The sequence below is a fragment of the Cucumis melo genome, unplaced genomic scaffold, assembly GCF_025177605.1.
Source record: "Cucumis melo cultivar AY unplaced genomic scaffold, USDA_Cmelo_AY_1.0 utg000543l, whole genome shotgun sequence".
In the NCBI taxonomy this organism is placed as follows: domain Eukaryota; kingdom Viridiplantae; phylum Streptophyta; class Magnoliopsida; order Cucurbitales; family Cucurbitaceae; genus Cucumis; species Cucumis melo.
The window spans coordinates 35,001-41,378 of NW_026124055.1; the positions used below are offsets into that span (position 1 = coordinate 35,001).

The 6,378-nt window shown below is 30.4% G+C and overlaps 4 non-coding genes across 4 annotated transcripts; 2 read left to right on the forward strand and 2 right to left on the reverse strand.

Moving 5' to 3' along the window:
• Nucleotides 1–407: 407 nt before the first annotated feature.
• TRNAC-GCA (transfer RNA cysteine (anticodon GCA)) lies at nucleotides 408–479 on the forward strand. The gene has a single exon. It is a non-coding gene; the product is annotated as a tRNA-Cys (tRNA).
• Nucleotides 480–3,557: 3,078 nt separating this feature from the next.
• Nucleotides 3,558–3,631, reverse strand: TRNAD-GUC (transfer RNA aspartic acid (anticodon GUC)). Its single transcript has one exon. It is a non-coding gene; the product is annotated as a tRNA-Asp (tRNA).
• A 318-nt stretch (nucleotides 3,632–3,949) lies between these two features.
• TRNAY-GUA (transfer RNA tyrosine (anticodon GUA)) lies at nucleotides 3,950–4,033 on the reverse strand. The gene has a single exon. It is a non-coding gene; the product is annotated as a tRNA-Tyr (tRNA).
• A 1,099-nt stretch (nucleotides 4,034–5,132) lies between these two features.
• TRNAT-GGU (transfer RNA threonine (anticodon GGU)) lies at nucleotides 5,133–5,204 on the forward strand. The gene has a single exon. It is a non-coding gene; the product is annotated as a tRNA-Thr (tRNA).
• The last annotated feature ends 1,174 nt before the right edge of the window (nucleotides 5,205–6,378 follow it).

The following is a 6,378-nucleotide window of genomic DNA, read 5'->3' on the forward strand; positions in this document are numbered from 1 at the left end:
TCGTTTATGTTCTGGGGTTTACATATACTCATAATCGCTATTAAAATTGTCATTAATAAGGATTTTTTTATGGTTATGGAAACGAATCAATACGGATGGATTAGTAATGATTAGTTATCTATCAATTTTTATTTATTTAGGTAAGGTATCCATTTTTGGATTGTTTTCTTATATCATTAGGGAAACCGAATTTGCAATTTCAATCCAAGAATCATTTATGAATTCACAGTCAATAGTTAAAGTTAACGGTTCCCATTTGTCCTGATTTTTTGCTTTTGTGAATGAAAATCCACATTTTTTTTTCAATAGAAAAAGCAAAGTTTTGCGGTTTTTCGTTTTAGATATTGTGTGTTGTAAGATACTATCTATCTAAGAGATAGAGCCAATCCAATATTTTGTATCGTTTTGGCGGCATGGCCGAGCGGTAAGGCGGGGGACTGCAAATCCCTTTTTCCCCAGTTCAAATCCGGGTGTCGCCTCAGCAACAAACAAAAGAATCAAAATACCCTCTTCTGTTTTGCTGATATAACTTTATCATTTTTTTTAGAAGAAAAGCATCTTTAGATTTGCTTGATTCTAAGCATCGTTGGGGTTCTCTAAAATGTTATAAATCCTTGCGTATAGGTTTCGTTTCCAGAATTTAGTAGAGTAATGAAAAATAATCGTTAAATCTTGAGATGATAGCCCTTCGACTACTAATGTAGTGTCTACTCATTGGGTCTTGAATTAGGGAATATAATTTCATTTTTCCTTACGGAAAGGAGGAAGATACTTGATATACGGACTCATGAAAGTATCTGAGTACTCGAGCATTCAATCAATATTATATTGAATGAATAATTGGCTTTTTTTTTTATTTTAATCTTAAAAAAAGAACTTATTTCTTTTCGATAAGCTCTAACCACGCATGTAATAGGCCATCCCATCTTCCGATTGTCTCTATGAAACAATCGGGGGGACAGTAAAGATTAGATCAAATGAGAAAGGAATAATAGTAGGGTTATGTGATAGATACTATCTTGATTCTCTATTTTGAGACTTTTTACTTAATGTAATGAAATGCAGGACAACAAAAGAAAGACTAGGTCTTATTATTCCTACATGTTACTAACATTCTTTTGATACTTCCAAGAGTTTTTCTGCCTCTTTTATTTATTTGTACTGAATTTTTTCGATTATACTAGAAATCATATAATAACTTGGGATAATTCGATTTTTTGTATTGTTTCATCAATGGTGTTGTGCCCGAATCTCTTTTTGACTATGCGCTAGTGATTCCACTATTATTAGTGAATAATAATTATTAGTGAGCAATAATGGAATAATTCTTTTATATTCATAGAGATAGGGGACATAATTCACATGGATATGGTAAGTCTCGCTTGGGCTGCTTTAATGGTAGTCTTTACATTTTCTCTTTCCCTCGTAGTATGGGGAAGAAGTGGACTCTAGAAGTACTACTAATTGAAAAATAAAACTGTATTGTTTTTGGTTTATTTTATAGATCGTTCTGCAAAACTTTTTTTCTTTTATTTTGAAAAGTAAAAAAAAAAAGAGTTCGGATTATAAGTTTTTAAGTGGATCCATACTTTCAACACGAAAGAACATAGACATAGTGGTTGTCCAATGAGATACTACGCATAATAATATACTACCTCATAATAAGATAGTACCTCGGGGTAGCCACCCACATATTACGTGCTTACCACTTCTTTTATTTATTATTATTAGTATTTTAGTTATTTTCAAAATAGGATTTTTTCTTGTTTTAGGGAACTCATTTCATATCATGCTTCAAACGTTAAATAAAAATGGGGTTTGCTAATTCTTTTCGAAATCCGAAGATAAAAAGTTCCCATGGAACCGAACTCCTGGATCATCTGTCAACTGCTCAATCAATTACTTCTTTCGAATGCTAAAAAAAAATTAGTGGCCTTTCGATTATTTGATTTCAGATTCATTCTAATCAACATGAATTATGAAGCAAAGAAATAGAATTGGGCCACTATGTATATTAGATTAATATTACATATATGTAATTGATATGATATCTATATATAAATAGAAAGATATATATTGTATATTCATCTATATTCAAATTGATCGATATTCAACCTCTATTTTTATAGAGTACAATTTTATATTTATACACTTCAATAACAATAATAGATAGTATGGTAGAAGGATTCATATATTTCTTTCTACCATACTATCGGATCTTATCGAATACTTCTCTCGTAGAATACTGATAATTCTAGTCCGCCAATTTCATTTAAGACGCGAAATTTTAATGCTTTTCATTTTTCTTATCTTCAATCATTGATAAGAACTAAAACGTCAAGGTTAATTCAAATTAATCACTTTGACTGATTGTTTTTACGTATATTATAAGTAAAAAGGCGGTCGGAACTAGAATGAACAGTGCAGTAGCAATAAATGCGAGAATATTTACTTCCATAATATCATCGTTTCATTTTTTATTCGCAATAACTCGGGATTTAATCCCATAGAGATGATAAATGTTTCGCTTGTAAATTCAAGGGGATGCGTTGCATCTCGATGATATCGAATCGTATTAAAATATCATGAATAACAATATCGGAGCTATCAAATCGATTCATCGTCGAGAATTGAATAGTATAACATAGGAAGATCTTTTATCCATACCGAATTTAAACAAAATGGGATTCCTGATGCAATCAAGAATTTCGTTACTTTTTTTTATTTATAATTTTTTGCATTCTTTCTTTTCTATAATCTACTGCCCTCTTATTCAATGCAATCATCTGATGAAGTCTCATCAGACTACCTTTACCCTTACATTGTTTATAAACAAACTCAAGCAAAGAATAGCAGCGAAATTCAAAAAAGGAAAAGGAGGTAGGTTCGAACTAAACTCCTTCCTTTTTTTGTACTTATAAAATCTTCTTAAAAAAAAGAAATAAAAACGAAACTTAAACTTTCAAAAATTCTTAATTACCTCACTAAGAGAGATAGATGGGATCCTTGTTTGTATTAATATCCTCTTTCCTTGAATTAGTAGTGGGACGTATATATCAAAAGTTAAGTGTTAAATTTTAATAAGATAGATTATTTCAAATTCAAATTAGTAATTGAATTTACTAATTGAGGTTACAAAAAATCGGAGCCAGAACGGATATATTTTGCTTTCAGACGAAAAATTAGATCAAAGTTTACTATGTAAACTTTATTTTGTATCGTCCAAATTCCCTTTATGTATGTGCTTTCCGGAAACGTATAGTACTCTATTTCATTAGAAAAATCGGGCGTAATCAACTAGACCCAGTACGCCTTCGAATCCTGAATATGATGCTACCAATAATTGTGGTAATTCACATATGGCACATATGTCTTTCTCCCATCAATTAGTACTCGTTGAAGAAATCAAAATTCCCATATTTTTTTGTTGAAAAATGTGGAAAAAAAATAAGAGAGATCCCGTTTGGAATAAAATTCAGTTATGTTATTTGTTCTCTCTTTCACAGGAAAGGAAGAGATTAATTGATGTATTTTTTTTTTATTGGATTTGGATCCATCGGGACTGACGGGACTCGAACCCGCAGCTTCCGCCTTGACAGGGCGGTGCTCTGACCAATTGAACTACAATCCCAGGGAAATAAAGTGTACAACATATGTTGTTGATTTAATTTCCTTCAAACCTTTCTATGTAGATTTTTGATTCGAATTGTCATATTCTACCAGACAGAGACGCGAGTAATAAAGTAATAGATTGATATGCGCGGAGACATGGACTTTAGTGTGAGAAGCATGGATTAATATTTATTTTTTCGTTATTGTAAAATTGATTGATTATCAATCTGTCAATGAATAAAAAAAGAGTTTTTTTTTTTATTCTTTCATATCAAGTCAAGTATTTCTGTAGAAGGACAAATAGGTTATATCATTTTATGGTGGATACGCGATATATTGGGCCGAGCTGGATTTGAACCAGCGTAGACATATTGCCAACGAATTTACAGTCCGTCCCCATTAACCGCTCGGGCATCGACCCGGGAAGAATCAATTCCAAGCTTGTTGATAATCCATGATCAACTTCCTTTCGTAGTACCCTACCCCCAGGGGAAGTCGAATCCCCGCTGCCTCCTTGAAAGAGAGATGTCCTGGACCACTAGACGATGGGGGCATACTTGCCCGACTGCCATCATACTATGATCATAGTATGAATAGTTTTTTGAAATTGTCAATATAAAATAAATATAATGGACTAATATGATGCAATTCGACGTATTTTTCTTTCTTTCATTATTCCATCGAAATTTTTTTATTTGTGATTTCTATTTATGAATCGTTCATTCTAATCACCATTCCCCATATAATTCTATATAGAAATTATTTTATTTTAAATTGCATTTTTTTTTATTTATTTCATTTAAATAATATACATAAATTTGCAAATTGGAATATATAGTTATATTACTTATATTATAGAATATCAAATGAAAATAGTGATTAGTAGTGATTAGAGGAAACCTCTAAAATAAACAAAAATAATAAATATTAGAAAAAAAAATATTCTTTTTTTATTTTATTCTTTTTTTATTTAAATAATACGAAGGCTAGTACCCTTCGGGAATTGGTCTGCCATATGCTATAAACAGGATTAAACTCCATTTCTCATACTTTCACTCATTGATTCACTCATTGTTAAGATTAGGTTAGGTATATTTCGATCTCACACTAAGCCAAGAAATTAAAAAACGATAAATTTTGAAATCTGGGGATAGGGATCAACAAGTTATTGAAAATTTTTTTCTCGCCAAATAGAATTGCTTTATCAATGATTCGGTGAATGTATCTATGTTCAATTCGTGTGTGTACATGTATGAATCAAATTCATTTCGTTAGGATGGGGCTCATCAATTTAATTAGGGATCGGTCGTATGATGAAACAATTCATTGCATTGATCAAATCCAATATCAAAAAACTATTTTACCTATACTCATTAGATAAATCCAATTTTTCGTTACTCAATGAGCGACTATGTAGATAAGATATATTTATGTACATATCTTATTATTTATAATTTATAATAATTATATACACTCAACTCATCGTGGCTAGTGTCTGACTCAGAAATTGAATCAAATAGGCCTTTTTAACTCAGTGGTAGAGTAACGCCATGGTAAGGCGTAAGTCATCGGTTCAAATCCGATAAGGGGCTTTGGCTTTTTTCATAAAACTCCAGCCGTAGTATTCATATTTGATTGAGGGGAGAATAGACGACATATTGTTTTTTTTTTTGTAATAAAAAAAGTACAAACCCTATCATTTTAATTTCATTTTTTTATAAAAAAGTTATCTTTAATTATACCAAGTTATTATTATAATGAATAATATAATAGTAATTATAGTTAGAAACTCAAAATTAGAAATTATATAGTGACACATTTTTTTTATTATTTTGATTCTAGAATTTCTAATTCTAGAATTTATATATTTTCTTATTCTATAGAATATATAAATTCTATTATTTTATTCTAGATTCTATTCTAATCCTTAGAATAGATTCAAATAATCTATCATGATTCTAATGACTCATCATAAGTTGTTTCCTTGAATTCCAAAATATTCCTATTTTTCATTATTCCAATCAATTATAAAGATTCGAAATCAACAAAAAAAAAAATAAAAAGTAAGTGGACCTAACCCGTTGAATCATGACTATATCCACTATTCTGATATTCAAATTCGATAAGGATGAAATTAGAACAGTGGATCTTTTTTATTTCATTTTCATATTTATTTGGACTCCACACACAGGAATCTGTCGATATTTCCGATTAAATCCTCTTGTTTGTAGACGTTCTATAGTAAAAAATTGCTATTTCTCTTTCTCCACAGAGAAACGTTTATTCCAAGTCACAACATATGAGCCGTTTAAAAATATCTTTCTTTGATTCCAAAACAGAAGATAACAGAGGATAAGATAAATTTCTATCTCTATAAGATAAGATATTTTCTATCTCTATAAAAAAGATAGATTATATATCAGATCACGGCTCCATGTGCCAAATATTTCCATATTGATACATATTCAATATATGTTCCAACAATGTGACGAAGAATGGAGACGAGAACGATACTTTAATTTACAGTATTGAGTTTATAATATTGATCTAGGTCAGGTTATGGATCAAATCAATCAAAAAATGATTTTTATATTCGAAACCCATTAGAAAGAAGGGACAGTAGAAATCATACAGAAATGCTAGACTCGAAGGCCCTGAAAATGCAATGAGGTGTTCGAAAATGGTTGAAGTTAGTTGAATAGGAGGATCACTATGACTATAGCCGTTGGTAAATTTACCAAAGACGAAAATGATTTATTCGATATT